At 47.6% G+C, this 27,177-nt stretch overlaps 1 long non-coding RNA gene across 1 annotated transcript in view; it reads left to right on the forward strand.

Annotated features, from left to right (window-relative positions):
* The window catches only part of LOC136400491 (uncharacterized), a 353,174-nt gene that overhangs the window by 38,550 nt on the left and 287,447 nt on the right, over window positions 1-27,177 (forward strand). The gene's annotated exons all lie outside the window — the stretch shown is intronic.

The raw sequence follows: 27,177 nt of genomic DNA on the forward strand, positions 1-27,177 counted from the left end.
CTAAAACCAAGCCCCAGGCTACAAGGGTCCTGCCTGCCCACAGCCCGTCCCCAACACACATTAATATCACCTGGGCGACAGGCTTCCATGTCGGCAGCGCCATCTTTAACAAAGTGAGCATAATATATTTTATCTGCCCAACAATGGGGAAGATACACAGAAGAAGTCAGTAAGATGGGCTGGTCTAGTGGGTTTGATGCACCTCTGTTTATATCCCTGCTACAGCAGAAAGTGATTGCCTCCATTGGTCCAAACAAGAGAAGAAGGTGTAAAAGTATTCATTTCCTATTGCATTGTAATAAATAAGCATAAATTTAGCACCTCATTTTAAAAATTGATTTTAGTGAGAGAGGAAGAGAGAGAGCAGACACATTGATCTGTTCCTGCAAGTGCTCTGACTGGGGATCCAACCTGCAACCTCTGCACTGCTGGATGATGGTCTAATCAACTGAGCTACACAGCCAGGGCAATTTAGCACCTTAAAGCAACACAGAGTGACCCTGGCCGGTTGGCTCAGCAGTAGAGCATAGGCCCAGCGTGTGGAAGTGCCGGGTTGGATTCCCTGTCAGGGCACACAGGAGAAGCGCCCATCTGCTTCTTCACCCTTCCCTTTCTTGCTTTTCTCTCCTTCTCTCTCTCTTTCTCTTTCTCTCTCTTCTCCTCCCCTCCTGCAGCCATGACTCATTGGAGTGAGTTGGCCCCAGGAGCTGAGGATGTTTCCATGGTCTCTGCCTCAGGTGCTAAAAAATGGCTCCATTTGCAATGGAGCAAGGGCCCCAGATGGGCAGAGCATCATCCCCTAGTGGGCATGCCAGGTAGATCCCAGTCGGGGCATATGTGGAAGTCTGTCTCTGCCTCCCCTCCTCTCACTAGATAATAATAATAAAACACACACACACACAGTGTCTCAGAATTTCTGGAGGGTCGGAAATCAGAGCATAGTGTACACACAGGTCTTGTGCTTCAGGGTCTCTTATAAGGCTGCAGTCAAGCACTTGGCCAGGGCTGGGGTCTTATCTGAGGCTCAACTGGAGAGGAATCCACTGCCAAGCTTACATTCGTGGTTGCTGGTAGAATTCAGTTCCTTGCAGGTGGCTAGGCTGAGGGTCTCAGTGCCTCACTGCCAGCTGAAGACCACCCTCAGTTCCTTGGATGAGGAGGCCCACAGTTGCCACTTGCTTCACAGAAGCATGCAAGTCAAAGAGGCAATAGGAGCCTTCTATCAAGAACAAGGCTACAGTTTTATGGAACCTCATCATAGAAATGACATCGTATCACCTTTGCAGTGTTCTGTTAGTTAGAATCCAATCATATTTCCTGCATGGCCACACTCAGGAAAAAGGGTTGAACAAGGACATGATTATCATGAAGTGGGGTCATTGGAATTTTAGGATCTGTCCACTACACTAAGTAACAATAAGGTGAGTGTATTTGTGGTGGAAGATGAGTAGGCAGTGATGGTGCCCTTTGCAGAAGGAAGCACCACAGCGGGTGAGAGAGGGCAGGGAGCCCTCCTCAGGGGAGCCCTACATGCACACACCGTAGCTCCTGCAGGTCAGAGGAGCTGGCCTTCTCTCGGCTACCCCTACACCATGATGACGTCCTATCTCAGGAAACAGGCATGATGCCTAGGAGCTAGGCTGCTACTTGCTATTACGTGGTTCATGAGGAAGGGCATAGACCCTTTCACCTAGTTCTACCCTAGAACCCTGCACACCTTGCCGAGGAGGTTGAAGAGGACCCAAATCAGGGTGGTGGCTATGGGGATGGGAAAGAAAGCCCGACACAGGATTTAGAAGGTAAACATATTGGAAGCCTTAATGGATGTAGGTGTAATGGTGTCAGAGGAGAAAAAATAAATTTCTATGGCAGGAAATAGAAATTTCTATGGGTGGACAGTGGTGTCATTTACCAAGACAAGAAACATAAGTGGGTGGTTCAGGGACTTCAGTTACAATGATTTTCAGAAGACAATGTTAATAATTGCCAGTATAATTTCAGAGCTCAAGACCAGGATGAGGGGTAGGAATGGACCACTGGGAATCAGAGTGAGGAGGTGGCAACTGCAGCCTCCTGTGCGTTCGAAGCACTCACGTGGGAAGAGTTGCTCAGGACAGACTCCTTGAGGAGCATCCTCCACAGAGAGCTAGCAGATGGGAACACCCCAGGAAAGGCTGAGAAGGAGCAGCCACCAGGACGGCAGAGAGCCAGGGGAGGGCGATGTCCCAGGAGCCAAGGGGGGTGGTTGGCAGCATGCAAGGTTGGTACAGATTGGTGAATGCACATATCACATTGGTTTGACTAAAGAGGCCGGCTCATGGAACAGAGGGGTCAAAGCCCTGTGGCCAGGGTCGCAGAGTAAATGGGAAGTGCAGACCAAGTGCGAGAAATTTTCTTAAAGAAAGGGCAGTACAGCTCAGTAGGCAGCAGCGCAGCCTGGGAGCACCGGCTCCACAGCTCACCAGCTGCGAAGCCTGCAGGCAGCTCCTGCTCCCTGAGTCTGTTTACCCATTGATACTGCAGTCCCAGGGGTACAGGGATGACAGCAGCCACCTCCTAAGGTTGTCATGAGGTTTAAATGAGGCAGTGCCATGACAGCGTGGCCAGAGGCAGCTCAAACTTAGCTCACAACCTCTGCTCCCGCCAGTTTATGCTCCAAAAATTACCTTTGAAAAATCTTCCTCGCCCCAGCAGAAATGTTTCTGCCACACGAGAAGCAAGGCTCCGAGCCCACATGGGATGGCTTCTGCTTTCCTCCTCATCCTCACTGAGTAGGACTCTCACACCCTGGAACGGGAGAAGTTCCTGCTGCAGGGCCAGTCTACGTGGAGCTTCTCCTGCTTGGGACACGCTGCCCACCCACCCGCCTGTCACCTGGCTGTCTCCTCCTCGTCCACCTTTTTCAGCTTTAATGTCACTCCCTGAAGTCTCCTCTGACCCCTGACCACACCTCCCTCGTTATCTAACTCCAGACGCAGTACAGACTCAGTGAATGTTTGTCCACGAATAAGTGAGAAATAAATATCAACAACTGGCTATGCGACCTGGGACTGGCCAGTTGACCTCTCTGGGTTTCAGAGTTTTCTTATCTGCAGTAAGGAAGGCGGTCTGTTTGCCTCTCGACCTCTTTCAGTTCTGGCAAGCTTTCCCCCGAACTCTGGTGTCTGTTCAGGATCACGGCAAAGATTCGCTGGACAGTACGTGTGGGAGGACTCAGGGCTATGAGGGGGCTGGGAGGAAGCTGGGGCCAGGAGAAGGGAGCACGCACAGGGAGGCCACTCACCCACGGGTCCCACCCCGACTTGTGACCTGTGGGTAGGACCTGGGAAAGGACAGTCAGGCCTTGCAGCTCCAGTGTCTGGGCTTCTGTCCAATGGGTAGTAAATGTGACACGATTGTAGGAGCAGCAGTCAGTCTACTTCTGGAGAATGAACACTTCATAGCAGTGATTTTCAACTGGTGCGCCGCAAGAATTTCTAAAACATGCAACACTTGACTATTCAGTCAAGGGCACTGACTTCTTTTCTCTTAGACTGTCAAATAAAAAAGACAACAATAGCCACTCAGTGTGAATGATCAAAATTACTGTTTACTTATTTAATTTTTTTGTCAGACTGGCAAAAAATATATTTTTGGGTGTGCCGCAGAATTTGAGTAATTTACATGTGCCATTGGATGAAAAAGGTTGAAAATCACTGCTCTACAGAGCCACGTGAACACAAACAGTGTGCACACCAGCACACAAACACACACACCAAGTGCAGACTCAGAGCCTCAGTCACAAACACAAACATTTCCCAGCACACAACCCACAGCCTGCAGCATCCATTCCGTCCACCTGAGCCCCAGGGACAGGTCCTAGGGACCTACTGCCTTCTCTTTGAGGTCAAAACAGGGCTTGGAAACCAGAATATCTTACATGACTCTCCAGGTGTGTAAATCTTTGCATTTCTAAGGGACTAAGAAAAACTAGAGCTAGTCACTAGAAACTTGGATGTCTGCAGGTGCAACTTTCAAGATAACTGGGGAACAGAGACCGGTGGAGATGCACCTGGCAGGGGGTGGGGGCGGGGCGGGGCAGGGCAGTTTAGTCACTAACAAGAGCTCACTCACCGTCTCATTTAACCTTCACAGTAACCCTGTGCCAGAGGTATTTACAGATGAGGAAACTGAGATTGGACATGTAAAGTGACTTGCTCCAAGGCATGCAATTGTCACAGACAAGTATGGACTCAGACTCAGGCCTTCTGAAGCCAAAGTCACGTTCTCTTTGCCACCCCCATCAGCTCTGCCTCTTGCCTCTGCCTCTGGGGGCTCCAGTTCAGCCTGCTCAAGCTCTCCTCCCCCAGACTGGGCCCTCTGGAGTCCTGGCCTATGTTGAGACGGGCTGGGAGAAGGATGAGTTTTCTAGAAATTCATGAGAAAGCATCTTTGGAGACTGGCTGGTGAGACAGCGCAGCTGCAGGCCCTGGCCCTCACGCTCCTCAGAAGGGGCAGAGGCACCAGGTGGAAAGCAAATATGAGTCAGCAGACAGAGACAAACAGGTCACGTCCACACGCTGGCTGCCTGCACATTGGAATCGTCATGTGGTGACTAATTCTCAAAAGCTGACAACCTAATATCTTTTTGAAATTTAATGCCCAGTTGACAGTTTTGTAAGCCAGAAGTCATGCCCCCCCACTTGCCGTGGGCTGTGGGACTGAAGTGTGCAGGACCACCACAATCTAAGTGACCTTAGTGCTCAAGGAGGCCAGTATTGCCCAACCCATCTTGATATCAAGGATGACCTGAAATACTTACTTAAATGACAGATTCCAACCTGGGCCCCATCCCAGGCCTCCAGGGCCAGAATCTCGAAGGAAGAGGCTGGGAAGGCTGCGTGTCATGTGGTTCCATAGAGATTTTTATCACCAGGAGAATTTGGAAACACCCCACCAAGAGACCAAGCCCTTCATTTTAAAAGCCAATTTTAGTGCCTTCGGGAGGCCCCTTGTGTTGGCCAGCCTCACATAGCAGGGTGTTAGCAGGGCAGGCGCGGGAGTTCCCAGTGTCAGGTCCCGACCACGTGTGGGAGGAAGGATGGAAGGAGCTTGGTGACTAGTCCCTGCCACAGATTGTGGCCTGCTTCTCACAGTCTAACAGCAGCAGCACATAGAACCTCCTGGTGCCAGGGCCTGTGCTGGGCACGTACCTGCTTACAACAGAGCCTTGCTAGGAAGTGTTCCCCCTTGGTAAGAGGTGAGGACACGGGCTCACAGGCTGTCTTCCAGGACCCGAGCATTAGTAAAATGCAGAGTCTGGATTTGAACCTGGATCTGCAAGTACTGTGTTATCTCTGAGAACCCCTTTACCTGTCTTATTTCATCTAATCCTCACAAGAGCTTTGTGATGTGGGCCGTTTATCTTTAAAAGATGAAGAAACCAAAATTTAGGGCTGGGAGGTCACTCCCAGCTTAGGGCTGCCTAAAATTGCGCAGCAGGAAACCATGGTAGCAAGGCCCAGCCCAGGTCTGTCTTGCACCAAAGCCCACACACTTTCCGGCCTGCATGAGAGTTTCAAAGGCTCCTCTTGGGCTCAGACCACCTCTTCTGACCTTCCCACCCCCACTCCTCTGCTGCACCTTCACCATGTCACCAACCCCTTTCCTACCTGAGGGTCCCTGTTCCTCCACCTCAATCTGTCCCTGAGTCATCGTCTGATCTTAACGTGCTCTGAAGTTCTAAAGTGGGGCTCACACCCTTTCTGTAAAGGGCCAGATGGTGAATATTTAAGGCTTTGGGGGCCAGATTGTTGCAACTGCTTAACTCTGACATTGTGTGGACAGAGCCAGACATATGTGAATGGCTGAGCGTGGGTCCATAGAACGTATTTTGTGGGCTGTTGTTTGCCCATCTCTGTGCTGGAAGAATGCTAGGACTGCCTGTTTGAGCAGATTTTTATCTGTGTTTGCTCTGTATGGGAGAGAAAATGTGTTGGTGTGGGAAGGCCGGTGTTTGAGAAGAGCCCTTATATGTCTGGCCACTGAGAACCTCACGCCCAAATAGTTGGGAGAGTGCCTCGTCCCCAAGGACTGTTTGTTTGCATGTTCGTTCGTTCATTCATTCATTCATTCATTCATTCACTCATTTCACTCATCCAATGTGTTTTGAACCCTTACCATGTAGCAGGCACTATGCTGAGCTATGGTGAAACAAGTGGACAAGTTCTAGCCCTCAGCTGAGTCCGAGGTCCCAATACGATGAATGATGGGAGCTCTGGAAGACTTCCCAGAAGTGACATTTACGCTAAGACCACAAATACGGCTGGGAATCATCCAAGTGATGGCAGGCACAAGGCAGGATACAATCAGCACAGGGATGGGAGCCTCCACGACAGGCTTTCAGAGCCGTTTGTACAGAGCCTGTGCTCTGCGAAACCACACTTTGAGGGGATAGGATTCTTTTAGACAATAGGAACATCTGATTTTCCTGCAGATGGACCAGGCTGTTTGTCCAGCCTGTCTCATGACCCAAATGGCCAGTGTTGGTACTGGGAGGAGGAGGGGAGTGGCTGGTGGGTGAGTCGAGGCTGAGTCGATGCCAACGTGGACCAAACCCCCCTCTGTGCTCCTTCAGCTCGCCCTCTGCTGAGCCCAGCATGTCACTCCCAATCCCAGGTCACAGGCTCTGCCAGATGGAATGTTATTGTTAAGGCAGATGCTTGAAAACTTGACATTTGGCATGTAACCTTTATATAAAATATAAAAGTTTTTACTGCCTTTTAAAAAACGAAATTGAAAATCTGACCTCAAGTTATCTTTCAAGGAAAGTATAACAAATACCAACTTTATAAGTAAATAAACTGAGATTTGATTCAGATTCTAATTTAATTTTTATTTTTTAATATGCTTTGGGAACTGGGGTCACCTGGGGAGTATCTGTGCTGTTGGTTCACCCCTGAGCACAGAAGGTGGTGAGCTGTACTTGTTACTTCATGTGGAGAGCCCCTTTCCCCAACAGAATGGCCCCTACTGCAAAACACAAGCCGTGTGCCCAGGCGGGACCTCACTGCATGTTTGGGGATGACGACAAAGACAGTGTTTGGGATGGTGGTGACAGCCCAGCATAAATAAAGACGATGCACCACCCACCTCCTTCCTGCCGCCCTCTGGGCTCTGGGCTCCCTGTTGGTAATGCAAGAACCCCTTGAAGGATGCTCTTGGAGAGTGTCCGGGGCTGCCCAGGACCCTGCCAGGTGACTCCAGGAACTGGATGCACTGCGGAGGGCTGTGTTTCCAGCATGGAACTGTATCTGTGGAAGCTGAGCTTTAGCAGGGGAAGAATGACTGAAAATGAGTCCCTGGGGCCGCTCAGTGTGGAGTTTCCAAACAATCTCACACCCAGCAGCTTTCAGGAAGGTAGTGGAAGCCAGGCTGATTCTGGAGTGGAGATGGAGGAGGCACGCCGCATGGTGGTGGTGGGGGGCTGCTGGAGGTGCATGGGCTTCAAGATGACAGGGACCTAGGAGAAGGGACTCGAGGTCCTGAGGGAAGGAGGAGGGAGGGAGGCTTGCCTTGAAGGAGTCAGATCTCACTGTGGGGCATGTGTGTGTGTGCTGCTGCTGCATCAGAACCTCAGTATTTCTTGTGGTTCTGTGGGCAAGACTGGGGTTTCCTGAGCTGAAGAGTATCTTGTTCTCCACACCATGCAGCATGTGGCCCTGGTCAACATGGCAGGAAGAAGGGACCCCTCACCTCCCAGGTGTTGGCTTGTGCCCCAGCTGCAGGTTTCCAGAGTCCAGGAGCTTTTCATGTGTGCCTTACTTGCTGAGCTGAGTACAGAAGCTGGGCCCGGGCACACAACCACTACCAGGGCAGCAAATAAGCTCCATCCTCAGTGCCAGTTCTGGTCCCTGGTAGTGACTGCTTAGACAGATTTGCTGAGAAGTCCTCAGGCCACCTCTGGTTATGCACGCAAGAGGCTATGACCAATTATTAATGACTGCCATGGGTGCACCACAGACTTACAGTCTTTACAACTCAGTTGTGTTTCCCTGCCACCTGGACCCCATGTACCATGCTATGGATGCTCAATAAATGCTTGTTGAGTTAAATATAATCTACCTAGAACTTCTCTCCTCTTGATTGTCCAGTAGAACCCACACTTCCTTTGGTGGCTCAGAGAGTCAAAACAGACAAGGCCTTTTGAGTTACTCCAGGAATCTTACTGTAGGACTGAGCAGGAAGCAGGGGGGTAGAGACTTGGGTTCTTGCCGGGGGCTGAGCAGTGCGCCAGACCCTGAGGATGCGGGGAGTGCGCTGGGCTGAGGGCAGAGGGGCACCCAGGGCCACCCCGCTCGGGCGGGGGAAGGGGGGCCAGGAAGTCCTGCTGCAGGTACAAGCACGCTTCCAGGTGGCTGAGAGGTTGAGTGAGGAAATCCTCAGCCAGGGCCCTTCTTGCTCAGTCCTTGCAGAACTCTTGCCCCCAGTCCTGATAGCTGGCCCTTCTCCCCACTGAACTTCAGGCCCTTTGGTCCCCACTGGCAATGCTGGAAGCTTCAATGGTCCAGTATGCTCTTCCTGTCACCCATGCCACTGGTGGAGAACTTGAAGCACTTTCTGAAAATAAGCTGCTTTCCCCCTGGGTTTTGCTAAGTTCTGGTAGTTCCAGAAGGAACAAATAAAGAAGGCAGAAGGTCCCCTGGCTTGAAATCGGCCTTCCTCTCACTCAGCCCCACCCTACACCCACTGGGCAGGTCTGCTTGTCCCTGGCCCCAATGTGTGCAATCCCGAGATAAGAATTTCCAGAGAACCTGACTAGCCAGTTACTACTTATTTAGCTTCGTCATGATGTATGTTTCCTTTGCTTGGTTCTTAAAATTCAAAGTTTGCCACTGCATGCACTTCTGAGTGTTTAAATACATGGTTTGAAACTCTAGAAAAAGTTAACATTACCAGTCACATAGATCTTTGAAGACTACGTATCTTGAAACTAAAAGTAGAAATTTTTTTGTTTTGTTTTGTGTGCTTTGAGAAATGAAGTAAGTCGATTGTTTACCTGTTAAAGCATGCTTGCCTGTTCTGTTCATACACATACAAAGCTAATGTGTGTGGAGAGACCATCATCACACAGGTTGATCACATGCCCATTCCAAAGCAAACATACATACGCACACACGTGCGCACACACCCTCACCTACTATCCTGGGTTCTGACCTTCATGGTTGGTTTGTAAAGATTTAAATATCCCACAACACGTGGGCCGGAAATGTGCAAGTAGCTTCCACTTCTCATTAACACATTTTTGTTTTCCCGGACTTCTTCTTATTATGTGTGCACCAGGTACAGGCCAAGAATACACTCAATTATAAATTCACAGGGACCTGAAAGCTCCCCCAGGGGCACATCCTTCTCGTACTTCTGGAGACAGTGTGATGTAGCAGCTAGAGAGCTCAGCCTTTGGAGTCAAAGGGATCAAGACTTGAGCTGCATGCCCTAGACTTGGTCTCTATGTTGCTGGTAGAAATAAGATTCTTCTACTGAGTCTCAAGAAAAGCACTTTGGGAATCCATGCACAGGAGGATGTGAGCAATTGTGGCAAGGTCTACTGGAGCAAAAACAAAGGACTGTCCAAGAATACCTAATGTCTCTTCTGCGACCAGGCGGCTCAGCTCTCTCTGTCTGGCTAAGGAAGACGTCTGACTTCTTAGGCCTCAGGCCCATATTTGTCCTCATCAAGCCCAGGAGGAACTATGACCCAGAGATTCATAATTTATCTGTGTCTCATTTCTCCATCTGCATGTGTGCTACCAAGGCTCAGGGGCGCTGGGGCCATGACCCTGCACTGTGCTCCAGCCCACACAGCTACTGAAGGGGAAGAGCACAGGTGAATGGACAATGAACCTCAGGCCTTTGTTAAGCTTTCCCTATATTTCCTTGGGTTTTGGGGAGAGTAGGTTTTCTTTCAAACTAACCAATCTTCTTCTTAATTCTTTGAGTGCTAAGCCCTTCCCCTTGTGCTAGGCCCACTCCCTGTCCAATCCCTTTCCTCGATCTTTCATGGTTCCATTACCCTATTGGATCCTTTCCTCAGATTTTTCCAGGTCAGATTCCTCCCTTCTGTGTCTCATCTTGGTGCTACTGTGCATGCTCAGCAGAGGAGTTCCCCCTTTACTGGTTCTCCAGCCTTGGGAATTAGTGTCTGTTTGGAGGATTCAGCTGTACAGCTTCCAGACTTAGTTAGATTTAGCCAGCTTTCTCCCTTCTCTCTTGTTAATACCTAACTCTGGAGCCTCCTGGTTAGCAAAAACGGGGACATGAGGTGCTTGCTTCACAGAGCTGTGGTTAGGGTTAAATAAGAGGATGTGCATAAAACCAATTCCACCCCCTGGTCCATAACTGCTGCTTAGTAAAGGTGAACCTCTTTCCCTTTGTAACCAATAAGAGAATTCCATCCATTATAGAGTAGGAAAGAGTCTTAGAGGTCATAGCCAACCCCTACCCAGGTCACTCTGGTCCTCTTGGCACCCTTCCCTGAGCACCAACACCAAGTCCCAGCCTGCATGAGCCCTCAGGGAAAGATTGTAAGACCCAATTGGACCGAACTCCCTGGTCATTTGGCACCCAGGCCCCAGGCTTGAGCAGCTCTGAGGACTAGAAAGAGACTTACTTCTACAGGAGGGAGCCCATTTTGTTGTCAGATGAATCAAGTACTCAGAAAGTACTCAGAAAATTTGACCCAGGAAAGTCGAATATAGGCATACACCTGGTGGCTGAGGCCACCAGGGATGGGTTGGGGTGAGGGTTGTGGCCGCCTTGGGAGAACCACTGTTGGTGCCTTGTGTTCGTTCTCAGAATCTGTAACCCTTCGTTAGATGCTGTGTGTTGCCAACCACCTCATTCACAAGTGCTAACTGCGGTCATGGGATGTATTTTTTTTTCCTCTGGATAATATTAACTGGGAACTACCATGGATCAAAGCCACAGTCACAGCCTCATCGTTGCTTCTGGGCAAGATCGAAACAGTTTCAAACACATGTCTAGCAATCTAGTCTCAGAAGCCTGTTACCTAAGTGGGCATTAAGTGCCTGGTTTGTGATGACTGTTTGCTGCTCTCTGACAGCTTCCTGGAAATCTCCTCATTCTACGTGAGAGAGGAAAGAAGAAACAATACTTTGGTGTTGTCTTAGAAACTATGGTTGGGATTTCCCCCTGTAAGAACACACATGGTTAGTCATATCAGAGACCTTGTTTTAGCACAAGGCAGGCATAGGGAGGCCACATGATATAGGACAGTTTTGAGGTGTGGGTTCCACTCCTGGTTCATCTTGGAAATGTCTATGGGGTCTTAGGAAATGTATTTTCCCTCTTTGAGTCCTAGTGCCTTCCTATGTAATGAGAGGGAGTAGAGAGGATGCTTTTTAAGACTTTTTTCAGCTCTTACATTTTGTGATCTTAATGTAACCACAAAACTCACACATCTGTGGAATCTGGTCTGTGCCTTCATCACCTTCTTTTGGAGCCACTAGGAGATTCTGCTAACAGGATACACTGTCTCTTCCTAGGCCAGTTCTTTGTCAGGGGTTCGTAGGTTGCTGGCTATATTTATATAAAATTTTACCCAGGAAAGTCGAATATAGGCATACACCTCATAATGGCCCAGCTTTAATTAGTACAATTTTATGTGAACTAAATGAATAGGTCAATGAATGAAACCTTTGCTGTATGCTGCAAAATAAAATATAAGGAAGAACAGGTGGCAAAAATAATTCTGGTAACACAAACGTAAGGAAAAATAAGAAGTGATTAACTGCAGTGTATAGAAAAAATGATGAACAAAATAAATTGGCTTAACAGAGTTCATGCTGGAAAATATTTTCTTCCAAGACATGGAAACAACCAAAGTGTCTTTTAATAGAGGATTGGATAAAGAAGAGGTGGTACATATACACAGTGGAATACTATTCAGCCAGAAGAAATGATGATTTAGTGACATTTACGACAACATGGATGGACCTTGAGAACATTACACTGAGTGAAATAAGTAAATCAGGAAAAGCTACAAACTATATGATTTTACTCATAGGTGAGGTATAAAACTGAGATTCACGGACATAGATAAAAATGAAGTGGTTACCAGGGGGAGGGGGACATGCAGGAGAGGGAAGGGAGGGGAGTAAAGAGTAACAAGTATGTGGTAACAGAAAGTGATTCGACTTTGAGAGATGGGCATACAACGCAATCAACAGTTCAAATGCTATAGAGGTGTTTACCTGAAACTTGTGTGCTTTCATTGATCAATATCACCTCATTAAATTTAATTCTCTAAAAAGAATTTTCTTGACAAAAACTTATTAAAGTTTATATAACTCCAATTTAAAAATTTACATTTAAAACATCCCCAGGATGAAAACGGTGGGTTTGCAATGCTGTGTGCACCTTTCTGCTCATCTGCTCCTCCATGTTCTTGCCCAAGATAGTTCTTTCCTGGAAAATACCCTTCTGAGTGGGCCATCTGACCACATGCTCCTTGCCCTTGGCCCAGACTGGGTGTCAGCTCCTTCGTTAGGCCATCCCGCAACCATAAGTACAGCTGCCCACCCCCTGCCCACCACACTCTGTTGATCCCGGTAGGAACCTTTGCTGTGTCAGATTAAGCACACATGTCTGAAGGCTGTGAGCCCTTGGAGGCAAGTGCTCTTCCGCACACCTTGACATAACCAGTTCTGGATCCCTAGAGTCCAGTAGACATATTTTTTAATACATGAGTAAGTTTGTATGAAGCCTTGGTCTGGGCACAGACAGGGAGAGGGGATGTCCTCAGGAAGTGTACTGTCCGGCAGGGAGAGGGCTGAAGAATGTGCTAGAAAGAGCCACATGGCATGAGAGACACTGGGAGGGGGACGCAGACCCAGTGAGGGAATCCAGGATTTCTCTCTTAAAAATACAGTGGGTATTTGCCTTGCATTATAATATATTCACCTTAAAAAATGAAATAATTTAGGGAGGGGAAAAAAAGCATGCCTATTTCTATCACATAATATAGCCATTTGTTTTTTTCAGGCTTTTTCTTTCTGTGTAATATTTGGGGCTTTTAAAAAAACAGGTTTCATGTTCCCTTCAACCATCTCCCACCCCCATGGTAATGTCTTACGTCAATATAGTGTAATATCAAAACTAGAAATTAACACTGGCACAATCCACAGACCTTATTTAGATTTCATCAGTTTACGTGTGATGGTTATTTTGTTAACACATCATAATAGGCTTGTACATGTGGTTTATATTTTATTTTTTCAATTAACTTGATCTCACATGCCTTTTAAAATATTATTGTATAGTTTCCATACCCTCTTTTATAATGACTGTATAATAAACATTCACCCACTATGTGTAGCAGTTTGCCAAATTCTTCCTCCTCTTTTAGAGTTTGCATTACCTTCGGTTTCACTGTTATGAACAACACTAACCTGTACATTATAGTCTTTTTATATTATACACACACTTCTATATTTTGTAGCCTTTCTTTCTTAGGATAAAGTCCCTAAAAAATAGAGGGAAATACAAGGTGAGAAATGCTTACAGGAATATATGAGACTTTTTCACAAGATAGGAACAACTTAAACATATTTTGGGTTGAGTCTGATCAAGGAGAGGAGGAGACCCTGAGATACGGGAGGAAGGGTCTGACAGCACAAAATATGGGAAAGTTGAGGGTGTGGTGGGTTAACTTCATCAGTGTTCCCATTCTCTATCCTTCCTTCTCTCTAAGCCTTTACCAGGTGACTTTGGAGTCCCTCTCTGAAAAGCACAGCGTTTCCCAGCCCTGTGTGGTGTGCTTGCATGTAGCATAAAGCTGAAGTGACAGTGTGTCACTTCTGAGCCCAGGCCTTAGGGTCCTTGAGAAATTCATTGAGGTTTTCTGGTTGGTTGTTGCCTATAAATTTTGTAACCAATGCTAAGTCATGCCTGGTACCCAGGACAGAGGCAGGGGGAAGGTAGGGAAAGAGGAATCAGATCAAGATAGGCACAGGCATTCCAGGAAGAGTTGCATGGGTGTGGTGCTGTGCTTTGTGAAGACCACTCTCTCTTATGTCAGATCTGGGTAGGCAGAGGATGACGCCATCCCAAGTGAACCACTTGACTCTATAAGGAATCCAGCTCCTAAAGGTTCCTGTCTCAGTTGTCAGGGCTGAAGAGTCATAACACGAAGGAAATTAGTCTTTTGTTTGAGGAAGCAGAAGATGAGCTGCTCTGAGGACCAGGCTGTCATGTGCAGTCTTCCAGGCTGTGCCCTCCATAGGGAGCCATCCAGGGACAGTTTGAGGGGTACACAAGTGCAGGGAAGCGTGTATATAAACAGTGAACATATACCCCTCTCCTTCTTTTAAACTCAGCAACATGTCTGCAAAGTCAAAGTGTAAGCAAATACCTTGGGTACCAAAAAGAGTTTCAGTGATAAGAACGACAGGCCAAATATGCAGAATTAGATACAGAATTCCTCAGCATCAAAAACCAAGTGGTTTCATTGTTGGGGCTATTGGTATGCAATAAAAACTAATTTATCACCCCACAGAGAAAGTTGGTTTAATTTTGGTTAGCTTGGTATCCCCAAGACCTGCGTGTTTCCTACGTCATGTGACAAGTGGCAGTAAAAAAAAAAAAAATGGTTTTCCTGTTCTGTTAAGTGGAGTCATTCTTCAGCTCCACACTAGGGGTGACAGTTCCCGGGGTTATAAACTCTGAGGGCCACACCACAGAGGATGCCACGCAAGGAGAAAGTCCCAGGCTGGGCAGGTGTGAACAGGTCTTCCTTGAATTTGTATGAGTCAGGGTCTTGGGGTTGGAAGAATCTGAGAGCTCACACAGACCATCCTTTCATTTCACATGAGGAAAAGAAGGCCCAGAGAGGTAAAGGGACAGGCCAACAGTCACACAGCTCAAGAACACCACCGCTGGGATGGAAACAAGGGACTTTTACTTCTTTTCCTTTGTTTTCATTCCATTCCTATTAAAGCCTAGGAGCAAAATGGGGCTCTAAATCAGTATCCAGAGCAAGGTCCCTCTTTGCAGGAAAATGCAGGTGTAATAAGCAGCCTTCCTCAGTGCCGTGCTCCAGGCTGCCTCGCCCTGCAAGGCCTCAGCGTGTCCTGCTCATACATGGCTCTCCTTCACTGGACAGCATGCTTCTGGGAAGTCAGAGACTGCTTGCATCCTCACCTGTGTCCTTCCCAAGCCAAACAGTCCTAAGCTCATGGTTAGGGTTCAGTAGAGTCTCCTGAAGCAGAATTACTCGTTTAAATATCCTGACAGCAATCACACACTGGGTTTGGACACATTTTTGGTAACAAACCATAGAAATGATCCCTGAAATTTTAATCGTTGGACACATTTTTGTATAAGGACCAACTGGGTTCAAACTTCTAAAATGCCCATGAAACACTGCAGTGATATCAATGGCAGAGTGGGACCACCATAGGAGGGAAAGGTCAGGGTCCTCAGACACCTGAGCAGCCGGTCCCAATACATACTACAGGCTCAGTGCTTCCCAGTCCTGCCCTGTCTCTAGTGAGCTGTGCAGCTTTGGGTGGTTGCCTCCCCATTCTGGGCTTTGGTTTCTCCATCTATGATGTAAGGGGGTGAACTGGATGACCGGGGGCCTCGCCCAGCTGAGGATACTTCCCTCCTTGCACCTGCGTGGACTCAGAGCAGAGCCATCTTCTGAACTTCCCCCTGGGTCCTCCTGCCTGACATTCAGTTCCTCCCCGGGCACTTTCTGTTTTCCTCCCCTTCTGGACACAGGGCTGGTCTGCGGTAGGGTTCTTATCTTCCCTTGGAAGCTGTCTGTCTGGAGCACACCAATGCTTGGGGTGCCTGGCTGCCTCTCCGCTCTGGGCCAGGGTCTCGGGGGGCCACAGAACAGTGGGGCAAAAGGGAACCTTGGTGTCAAAGTCCTGGGTAGCTGCCAGGCAGCAGGGAAGAGCACAGGCTAGCTGTGCCCCAGGGTCACAAGGTGTGACCTTCTCCTTCATAGCTGTTCTTCTCCATTGTCCCTGGGGTGACAGAAGAAAGGTCCTGATGTTGCTGGCACAAAGCAAAGGGAGGTAGGACAGCAGAGATAGTCTCAGGGAGGGAGGGGGGTTCTTCAAAAGTGAGGTCTGGAGTAGAGCAGAAGTCCTGGGAACAGAGAGAGGACAGGGCACGACAGTCAGCAGGCTGAAGTCAGTGCCACACACGTCCCTCCCACCAAGAGAAGAGTGGTTACAGTCCCTGGAGTTTGGGATGTCGAATCCAAAGTGGCCTGCCCAAACAAGAAATTGTTGTGAACCCCTCATATTTTACTTTAAAAACCCAGTGCCTGACACGTGACAAATGCACAGGAAATGTTCACTGAATTAGTGTTAATTCTGCATGTTACTGGATCATTTGTATAATCACCCCATTTTGGAGGCAAACTTCGCTCCATGGTGATCCAGCCTCTGTGCACTGTCTCGGGCCCTCTGGGAACGCGGCTGGGGGGCAGTGCTGGGTGCATTGTCAGGCTTCTAAGTGATCACGTGGCTTGTTGACCAGGTTGCCAGAGGGCCTGGAACAACTCACTCTCCTTCCTGGGCCTCAGTTTCCTTATCTGTGAGACAGATGTAGAGGTAGGGATCGTAAGGCCCAGCCAGCTCTGAGGTCTCAGCTGCTGGCACTCCAGTACACGCCTGGAGCATCTGGGAGGACTTGGTGAAGTGAGCATTGGGCAGATACTTGGGAGAAAGCAGACCTCAGGGACAAAACTCATTGTGCCAAAGGAGCAGGAATGCAAGGGTTTTAAATCAGCGGTTCTCAACCTGTGGGTCGTGACCCCGGCAGGGGTCGAACGACCAAAACACAGGGGTCGCCTAAAGCCATCGGAAAATACGTATTTATTATACAATACATTTTTAAAGAATGAACATTTAATGTTAAAAGCTAAAATATAAGTACCAAAGACAATGGAAACAAAAATACTTGGTAAAAATAAAACGTACCTATAGGAAAGAGTTTCAGAGAAAACACAAATGTAGAAGAAAGAGATGAAAATACTGCTCTGGGATCTGCAGAACCCTGCCTTCTGTTCTGACTACGCTACAGTTTCTTTAGAATGCCTCCCGTTTTCCGTGAATGCATGTGAAGCTCTACCAGGCAGAAAAACACATTGGGGAGCCCCAGACTCAAATGAGGCCTCAATTGGTGAGGGGTCCTCAAGGATCAACTCACACTGCCTGAAAACTTCTGCTGTACTACGACTTCGGCCCCCACCTTCTCCGACCTGCTCTCCTCCTGTCTCACGGCAACCTCTACAACAGCGGTTCTCAACCTGTGGGTCGCGACCCCAGCGGGGGTCGAACAACCAAAACACAAGGGTCGCCTAAAGCCATCGGAAATACATATTTTATTTAAAAATGTATTGTATAATAAATATGTATTTTCTGATGGCTGTTTTAAATACTTTATGCCACTTATGACTCTCCCTCAAATATTCCATAATTTTAGGTTTCTTGCTATGACCCGGAAGATTAGAAAATGAGTTTCTTGGCATTGTGACTCATGTATATATCTGTGTTAAAGCAAAGAAACAAACATAAAAGAACAAAAAAACAATGCAGAAGTCTGCCTTGTGCCTTTTAGACTTGTTGATTCATTCTTTCATTCATTCCTTCATAAGACATTCATTGAGCACCGCGATGTGGCAGGTGGAGTTGATGCGGGGAGATCAAGCAAGCAGGAAGTGATGTCACATGTGAAAGGTACTCTGATAAGGCCATGCACAAAGTGTTTTCAGTGGCTGGTAATGGGACTCACTACCCTTTCCTCTGGAATGGCGTGTCATATGCTCATCACCACCACTCCCTGAAAAGTGCAGTGTCTATGGAGGAGGCCGCTGAAGCTCAGAGAAGTTGGCTGACCTGCCCAAGACCACACAGCCCACATCTTTGGACCACTGTCACTCCCACAGTCACAGATATGTTACGAGTCACCTCCCTTTGGTGTTCCTTTAGTGAATAACTTTTGCTTCATTAAGATTATTTTGTGGTTTGCACTTTAGAAAATAATAATAAAAATAACTGCTTACCTGCTTTCTTTATAAAACTGAGTAGTCTAATAAACTTATACTATATTTTAAGAAAATGAAAATATTTTAAGATTTTTGCCTTTGGCCCTACATTGAGCTGGACAGTCATTTCCATCCTTGTCATCGACAGCAAGCCATGGTCTAAAGACCGTGCATGAACAGACACCTGCCCATGTGTGTGAATTGTCAGGGTCATCCTTACCACGTGAGGTCCTTTCTCAGCCTTCCAGATGTCACACTAACTTTGCTTCTCCTTCTGCCTCCAAGAATCAGACGCATTTTCCCCAACACAGAGAGCTGGGTTATATACAGCAAGGCAGAGGCAGAGCTCGTTAAACCCTTTGCCTTCTGAGAACATTCTTCAGGATTCCTGAGAGCAGGTGAGCACATTTGAATGGAACCCTGACTGTTATGTGACACTGGTCCAGTCATTTAGCCTTTCTGAGCCTCATGAGTTCATTTGTCATACAGATATAGTGACAACACATCTCACAAAAAAGACACCAGGATTTACAAAGGGGTTTGTAAACAGTGACCTCCATTAGAAATGGAAGTTGCATAGCAGATCTTTCTGGGGTATGCAGGCAAGATGGAGTGAATATTGAAAAGAGATCAGACTTCCGAGTTAGAAAATCCCATGTCAAAGTCAATGTGCCTCTTATGAGCTACTACCTCACCCAAGAGTTATAAAAGAACCAGGAAAGTTGAAGCACTGTCTAATCAGGATGTCTGGGGCAGATGGATGCTGGTCAGATTTCCCCGTCAGCAACTGCAGTCCTCCAAGGGGACAGAGATATTGTGAGCTTCTGGCTGTAAGGTCCTGCTAAGATAAGAAAAGGAAGCTGACAGTTCCTCCCCGCCTTTACCTCCCCCTGGGCTCTCTCTGCAGGCCCACATGACCCTGACTAGCCTGCACACTGGAGCCCAGCGCCTTCCTGCTGGGCAATACCCACCACTCTTCCAGCCTGGTCTGCAGGCAGGACCTCTGCTTCACCTTCTCCAGGAAATGCAGTCCTATTGGCTGGGTTTGGCATCCAACACAGCTCCCCTGGCCACGGTCCAGGTCTTTGGTTTTGGGTTCTCTACCAGGAAGACTCAGCTCAGTGGTAGTCACTTGGAGGGAAGGCTAGCCCTGGCTGCTCTGTGAGTTGCTGCGGTGTGCTCTGTCCTGCCCGCCGGGCTCTCTGGCCCCTTAAGACTGATTCTGCTGGTTAGAACATTGCCAGCTACCTCCAGGTAGCCAGTGAGGGTGTGGCAACTTCACAAATAGGGAAACCAGGATAAGGGCAGTGTTTGGCCCTTGAAACAAGTTTGTGATAGTTCTCTGATAATTCTGATTAGACTGCTCCCAAAGAGTGTTTCGTCCACAATAGTTCTCCAATATTTTTGTAGAAATCAAAGGCCATGGCGCTCACCTTCCCTTTGAAGTACTGTGTCTATTTGCTTATATGATTCAGACAGGCTGAGAACCAACCACATGACTCTGTTTTTCATGTAAAATTTTCCTCCTATAAGCCACAGATCCATAAGAAATAAATGTCTGTGACATAAAAGTATTCAGTGAATATTAACTAAAAAGAAAACATGGATATGTTCAAATTAGAAGGTGGTAATCATTGACTACACCAGTTCTCAACATTACCCAAGGTGGTAAATGCTGGATCAATAATGATTATTTCTGGAAATTTTAGCATCAGTTTTTCCAGAAGAATGGCATTTTCCCTGTGGTAGTTCTTTCTTAAAAATATTTAACCTATAATTACCGAATAAACATAATTAATGGCCCTGGCCTGTTGGCTCAGTGGTAGAGCATCGGCCCAGCATGTGGAAGTCCCAGGTTCGATTCCTAGTCAGGGACACAGGAGAAGCACCCATCTGCTTCTCCACCCTTCCCCCTCTCCTTTCTCTCTCTGTCTCTCTCTTCCCTGCCCACAGCCAAGGCTCTATTGGAGCAAAGTTGGCCTGGGCACTGAGGACAGCTCCATGGCCTCTGCCTCAGGCACTAGAATGGCTCTAGTTGCAATGGAGCAATGTCCCAGATGGGCAGAGCATTGCCACCTGGTGGGCATGCCCAGTGGATACTGGTCTGTCTCTCTGCCTCCCTGCTTCTCACTTCAGAAAAGTACAAAAAACCATAATTAATGATTTTCTTGCATGTTTCAAAAATAAGTTTTGTAGAGGCCTTGGCAGATGGCACAGTAGATAAAGTATCAGCCTGGAGTGCTGAGATCATGGGTTCCACCCCTGGTCAGGGCACAGATAAGAAGCAATGTATGAGTACACAACTAAATGGAACAACAAAGTGAAAAAACGACTTAACGCTTCTCTCTCTCTCTCTCCCACCCCTCACAAATCAATAGAAAAAAATCAAGTAAATATTAATAATAATTTTTGGAGCAACTCCATAAACACTTCATATAATATCACACAGAACCTAGCTGAGGAAGTCCACCTTAAAAGTACAAACAGGGCAGATTCTGTGGATCCCAGGTACCAGAGTGTAGATCCAGTTGCTGCCCGTCAGTAGGACAAAGTCAGGAATGTCCAGCCCCCACCGAGCTCTGGAAACTTGAGCTCTGAGTTCCAGGCTCTAGAAGCTGTTTTCCACTGATGGGCGTGAAACAGGCCAACAGGCTGTCAGCTCACACACCCCACACCGAGGCTTCCCCCCTACATTTCAAAGGCACAGCAGAACGTTTTTTTTCTTTTCTCACTTTTTCATCTGAGACGCCTCAGATGCCACAGCCTCCCTTCGGCCAGTCCAGTGTGGAGCTAGGCCAGACTCACGTGGCCACCCGTCTAGTCTGTGTGGCTTTCCAACACCAGGGACAACCGTTGATGAAATACTTCAGTGATGAGGAACTCACTGTTTGGGGCAGCAGTCTATTCTATTTTCACACTAATCAAACAGATGAGCCTTACAGTGAGCTGAACCTGGCCTCCCTGAGCCATTCCCGCTGGTTCCAGCTTCTCTCTAGGAAGCCACGCAGTGTTTGCTTCCTTTAACATGACAACCTTTCAGATATATGAGGACAAGTCTCCAGATGCAACACTCCAGTTTCTTCAACTTTGGGCATGTGGTTCTTAATAATAATTTGGAGGCTTTGGGCCCAACTCCAGAATCCTAGGAAAACTGTGGATCCTCCTCCCAGAAAACTGTGCACATGGCTCCCCCTCTGAGTCCAGCTATGGAGCCCCTAAGAGCCCATGGACCAGAGGTAAGAACCAGGCACTGAACTCGAATGCCTGGGGTAGAAGGGAGCCCCAACCCCCTCTCCTGACCTCACAGATAGAGTTCTACAGGCCTTTGCACCTGCTTGCTGGACCAGGCATTGGGCCTCTGCTTTGATCTGCATGCAGGTAAGGGGATCACAGTGCAGATTAACCAAGAATGCTGAGAACTGCTTCAGGGCTTCATCCTGATGAGGGAGCTGGAGAAGGGCAATGGCCCTGGGCTCCTCCACCCCATGGCCTGAATCTGCCTGGGGGAAGAGTAACTTGATGTGCTGGCTGAATGTGGGTACAATAAGCTGGATTTGCTGGGGGGGGGGCTCCACTGTGCTTGGGCACCAGCCTCCCCAGGGCTGCACTCCATGGGCAGCTCCTGCATTTTATTTCTCAGTGTTTTTCTGACCTCAGGCGGGAGAGAGGTGCTTCCTCCCAATAATTTTATCTGATGTCTGGGAGAGCTGAGTCCCACTAGGAGAGGTGAAGCGATGGTCAGAGCAGAAGTAGGCATGGTCATGGGTGGCTTGGAGGTATTTTGATGTCCCTTCCATCCATGGACACTTGGCACAGCAGTGGGTTTCCCAAGGGCCATGTCTCTGTGGAGGCCAGAGATGATAGGACTCCCCAAGGAGACACACACATTCATGGCCAGTTGGCAAGGCAGCCAGACATAGAATGAGCACCCCAGTGCCTCTCTACACATGACATGACATGGCTTCTTGACCCTCAAGTGTCCTGGTTGCTTCCAGAATGTGGACCATTTTGACAGTAACCACGTGAATATAATTTTATCTTTGAACATCAAAAGAGTTTTTATACAAACATTTTTCATTTTTGTTTTGCAAAAATGTTCTGAAAAGTATGCCAGTGCCATTGCTGCTGAGATGCTTCCCCTGTGCCACTCCCTCCTCCCATGCTCAGGGCAGACTGCTCTCCTCCGCTGCCAAAACACCGGGCAGCTCTGTCACAGCCCGTGGCCCTGGTGTCAGAGTGATCTGACCACTGTTTTCCTGGAACCCAGATGGCAAATTCTCTGGCCAGCTGATTCTCAAACTGCGCCCACCTGTGCTGTGAGGAGCCCCAGAGGGAGGGGCGGTTTGGGGGGCCGGGGTGCTATTCCAGGCCTCTCTACCCTTCCTCGCTAATAAGAGAATCTCTGTTTGTTTTTGCTGAAGTATTGGATTTCCGAGTAAGATTCCACTTTAAAAAGAGGTTTCTGTTTTAAAACAAATGGTTCGAGCTTGGCATGCCCAGTTCCTCAGGTTATATGCATTTTACATACTCAAGGCAACAGTGAAGGAGATAAAGTTTAATATCTCACCTGCTTCCTTCCTCCCTTCTCTAGTCCCACCGTCTCATGCTTAGTGCTCCTACCCTCAGCCCCTCCCTCTGGAAAAGGACTGAATACCTGTGTGGTGAAATAAAAGAATTTGTTCTCTTCAAGGACAGTCACCAGTAACAAGCAAGAGGAGGAACAGAATCTATGGCCAGATCTCTCCAACTTTAGCCTCTGAAGTTAAAACCAAACTAAGAAGCATTTATATGTGAGTGTTCTAGGAGACCCTGAGATGCATCCTAGTGTCTTATGATTAAGTTGGGAAGTTAGTACCTAAACATCTGAGATGTGCGTGTCCCGAAGGCAGCACCAGCATCCCCAACTTCTCCGTGCGTGTGAAAACAGCATGTGTGGTGGGGAAGCAGGGGCTCTGGGTCCAAATGTCTGAATTTTAGTCTCCAGTGTCTTCTTTATGACTGTGGTTTCAGACACATATTATTTTCTGTGCCATATGGGTTCTTTCTCCCAGAGTTCTTTATTCAGATGATCAAATGAAATAATATATATGAACATCTTTCATAAACTGTAAAAATGCTTATATTGATGCTGGTGATGAACCTGAGCCTGAAGAAAGGGGCCCAGCCCATCTAAACAGCAGCTGAGGGAAACTTGTCCTGGAGGATGCCACAGGGATTTTAGAAATTTTCTCTGCCAGGTGGCATTGACCTTATTCCTGCCCTTGAAGTTGGCTCCTCTGTTCCCCACCCCAGATCTGCAGCATCTCTGGTCTGATGGGTCTGTGGGTGCTGGGTATGCCAAAGAGCAAGGGCGGCCCATGCAAGCGTTGGCCAGCTGGCCCCTTTCCCATAAGGGCCCACCATGGGCCGGTGCCCACCCATCCCTGAACCTGACTAAGGGGCCCACTGGAGAGTAACTGGCAGCTTCATTGGAGATGAGCAGTGGGGCCAGCAGCAGCCAGACACAGCGAGCAGGTCTGTGCGCCCCAAGGCTGTTTCCCACGGAAACCCATTTCACCCCCCAGCAGCCCCTGGCCCTCAGCTGGGGGAGTGCTAAGGGGGGAGCGCTGCTAGAGGGCAAGAAGCTCACTGAGCAGCCCAAACTTCCGAAACAGAGGTCTCTATGCCAAGGAAGACATGGCCCAGAGAAGCGAGGTGGCAACTACAAAGTGGCCAGGTCAGCCTGGAGCTCCTGTCTTCTGGCTCCAAGTCCAAAGTCTCCCCCTGGCTCCCTGGCCTCCGCCTCTTCTAAGGAGGATGCAGCCTGTTCACACCCCAGCCTTCCTAGGCCATTTTCCCCACTCCAAGTGCTCTGCGTGCCTCATCCAGACGCAAGCTGAATCATGTTTATAACGTAAGTTAGAAGAAAAAATGTTCACAGTCTACCAGTATTGACTTAAATTATATTTTATAATGTTACTTAAATATGTACACACATAAAAAGAGATATAACTTGCTAAATCATACAACCCTAAATCTAAAGTAAATGTACAGGTTAGATATCATCAAAGAAACACAACAAATAAAGTCCAAAGTGTCTAATGGACTGAAATGGAGGTGGTGGTTTGGCTGGGAGTTGATTGCCTCTCACCAAGTAGCAGCCACGGTCCAGGCTCTTTTGTACCTGGCTCGCCCTACACTTTGCACCTGGCTCGTGCACCAGGAGATCTACTGGATGAACTGTAGAGCTTCAGCATGATGGTATCACCTGCCTTCTCGCAGAACAAGCACTTTATTTTCATGTTGCATGAGCCTCTGCTCTTTACTCCTTTGTTTATGTCAATTAAAGTATTGTTACTTACTGCAAATTGTCAAGGACAGCCTTTAAGCGCAGTCTTCAGTTATAAGGTATTGTGGGTGACTCAGTTAAGTTATCATGGAAATTAATGCAATGAAAGTAAAGATTCTCCATGCAAAGCTGGCAGATCCCTGAGAATACATTCAAGAGTGGCTGTTTGGTCCTGGGACGTTAAGGAAGTAAATAAACGTTCTTGGCAATACCGCAAATGGGGGTTTTGCTCCACACTTCCCCCTAGTGGTAGTCTCCCTCCACAGCTTCCCCAGTGTCCACCTTGGTACATAATTCTAAAGAGGCAGGTCTCTGCCTCAGAGGGGTAAGGGAACAGAGGACAGCAGTGGATGTGGGTGTGATGGCTGGTTAATGGTCTTGGGCAACAGGTTAGGAATGGGGCTGGGTTAATCTCAAATGTGGTTAAGTCTGAGCTCTTGCTCTCTCTCACCTGACCCATCCTCCCTTGCATCCCAAAGCCACTTCTAAGGACACCCTGGTTATCATTGAAAAGTGGCGCAATGTCTAGCCTTAAGAGAGAGTCTCAGACCCTGGAAGGATATGTGATACCCCCTGGAGTAGGTGGTTGGGATGGAATAGAAGGGCCTCCAAAGACAGAAGAAGCACCCTGAACCTTGTGGAGGTTGGAGGGCTTTCTGGTTTCCCTGGTCTCCTGGATCCCACCTTCCTGTACCTCCCACTTCTCAAGAATGCTGGAGGAGGGTGCCTGCCCTAGGAGCAGAGTTTGGACCGGAAGACACTCGGAGAGCTCTAATCCTCCAGTGCCATCTCCGTCTCTGTTAAAGCACTGGTGCACGAGATGGTGGTACGGCCAGTGTTCCCAGGGGGCTTCAAGAGACAGTTCTCAAACACGCGAGGGCTGGAATTGCATCCTCTCCACTACCCTGGCCCCTCTCAAGAGGTCAGAATCCTTCCCATTTGTACAGCCCCAGTTAAAATGCACTTTGGAATCCCATAGACCAGGTGTCGGGAAACTTTTTGGCTGAGAGAGCCATGAACACTACATATTTTAAAATTTAATTCCATGAGAGCCATACAATGACCCGTGTACGTTACACATTATCCAATAAAAATTTGGTGTTGTCCCGGAGGACAGCTGTGATTGGCTTCAGCCACCTGCAACCATGAACATGAGCGGTAGGAAATGAATGGATTGTAATACATGAGAATGTTTTATATTTTTAACGTTATTTTTTTTTTATTAAAGATTTGTTTGGAGGAAGACAAGATGGCGCTGGAGTAGGCAGACATACCAACATCCACCTCCCAGAACCAAAGTGGATTACAAACTAATTTTAAGAACTATCATCTGGAAAAAACAACTAAACTAAGAGGACTCTTCAATCCAAGGAACACTGAAGAAGCCCCACTGAGACTGGTAGGAAAAGCGGAAATGCGGAGAGGGCTGCCCAGCTCCCTGGAGCAAAAGGCAGCCGGGAGAGACTCGCATGGCGGGAAGTGAGTTTAGTAGAGAGGGGAGGGTCCTGAGTCCCAGGAACAAAGCCTCAGCCTGCAGCCCCCAAGCCCAGAAGAGGCGTAAGGACAGTATTTAGCTGGAAACAAGTCAGGATACTGTTTGTGAGAAAAAGTCTGATTTCTCAGACCCAGGATTCTTCTTCTATTTTTTTTTAATTTTTTAAGTTAATATTATTTTTTTTATTTTAATAATTTTATTTTTAATGGGGCAACATCAATAAATCAGGATACATATATTCAAAGATAACAACTCCAGGTTATCTTGTCGTTCACTTATGTTGCATACCCATCACCCAAAGTCAGATTGTCCTCTGTCACCTTCTATCTAGTTTTCTTTGTGCCCCTCCCTCTCCCCTTTCCTTCTCCCTCTCCCCCTCCCCCCGTAACCACCACACTCTTATCAATGTCTCTTAGTTTCACTTTTATGTCCCACCTACCTATGGAATAATGCAGTTCCTGGTTTTTTCTGATTTACTTATTTCACTTCGTATAATGTTATCAAGATCCCACCATTTTGCTGTAAATGATCAGATGTCATCATTTCTTTTTTTTTTTTTAATAAATTTTTATTAATGGTAATGGGATGACATTAATAAATCAGGGTACATATATTCAAAGAAAACATGTCTAGGTTATTTTGTCATTAAATTATGTTGCATACCCCTCACCCAAAGTCAGATTGTCCTCCGCCACCCTCTATCTAGTTCTCTGTGCCCCTCCCCCTCCCCCTAACACTCTCCCTCCCTCCCTCCCATGTCCTCCCTCCCCCCACCCCTGGTAACCACCACACTCTTGTCCATGTCTCTTAGTCTCGTTTTTATGTTCCACCAATGTATGGAATCATATAGTTCTTGTTTTTTTCTGATTTACTTATTTCACTCCGTATAATGTTATCAAGTTCCCACCATTTTGCTGTAAATGATCTGATGTCATCATTTCTTATGGCTGAGTAGTATTCCATAGTGTATATGTGCCACATCTTCTTTATCCAGTCTTCTATTGAAGGGCTTTTTGGTTGTTTCCATGTCTTGGCCACTGTGAACAGTGCTGCAATGAACATGGGGCTACATGTGTCTTCACGTATCAATGTTTCTGAGGTTTTGGGGTAAGTACCCAGTAGAGGGATTGCTGGGTCATAAGGTAGTTCTATTTGCAGTTTTTTGAGGAACCACCATACTTTCCTCCATAATGGTTGTACTACTTTACAGTCCCACCAACAGTGAATGAGGGTTCCTTTTTCTCCACAGCCTCTCCAACATTTGCTATTACCCGTCTTGTTGATAATAGCTAA

The sequence above is a fragment of the Saccopteryx leptura genome, chromosome 3, assembly GCF_036850995.1.
Source record: "Saccopteryx leptura isolate mSacLep1 chromosome 3, mSacLep1_pri_phased_curated, whole genome shotgun sequence".
In the NCBI taxonomy this organism is placed as follows: Eukaryota; Metazoa; Chordata; class Mammalia; order Chiroptera; family Emballonuridae; genus Saccopteryx; species Saccopteryx leptura.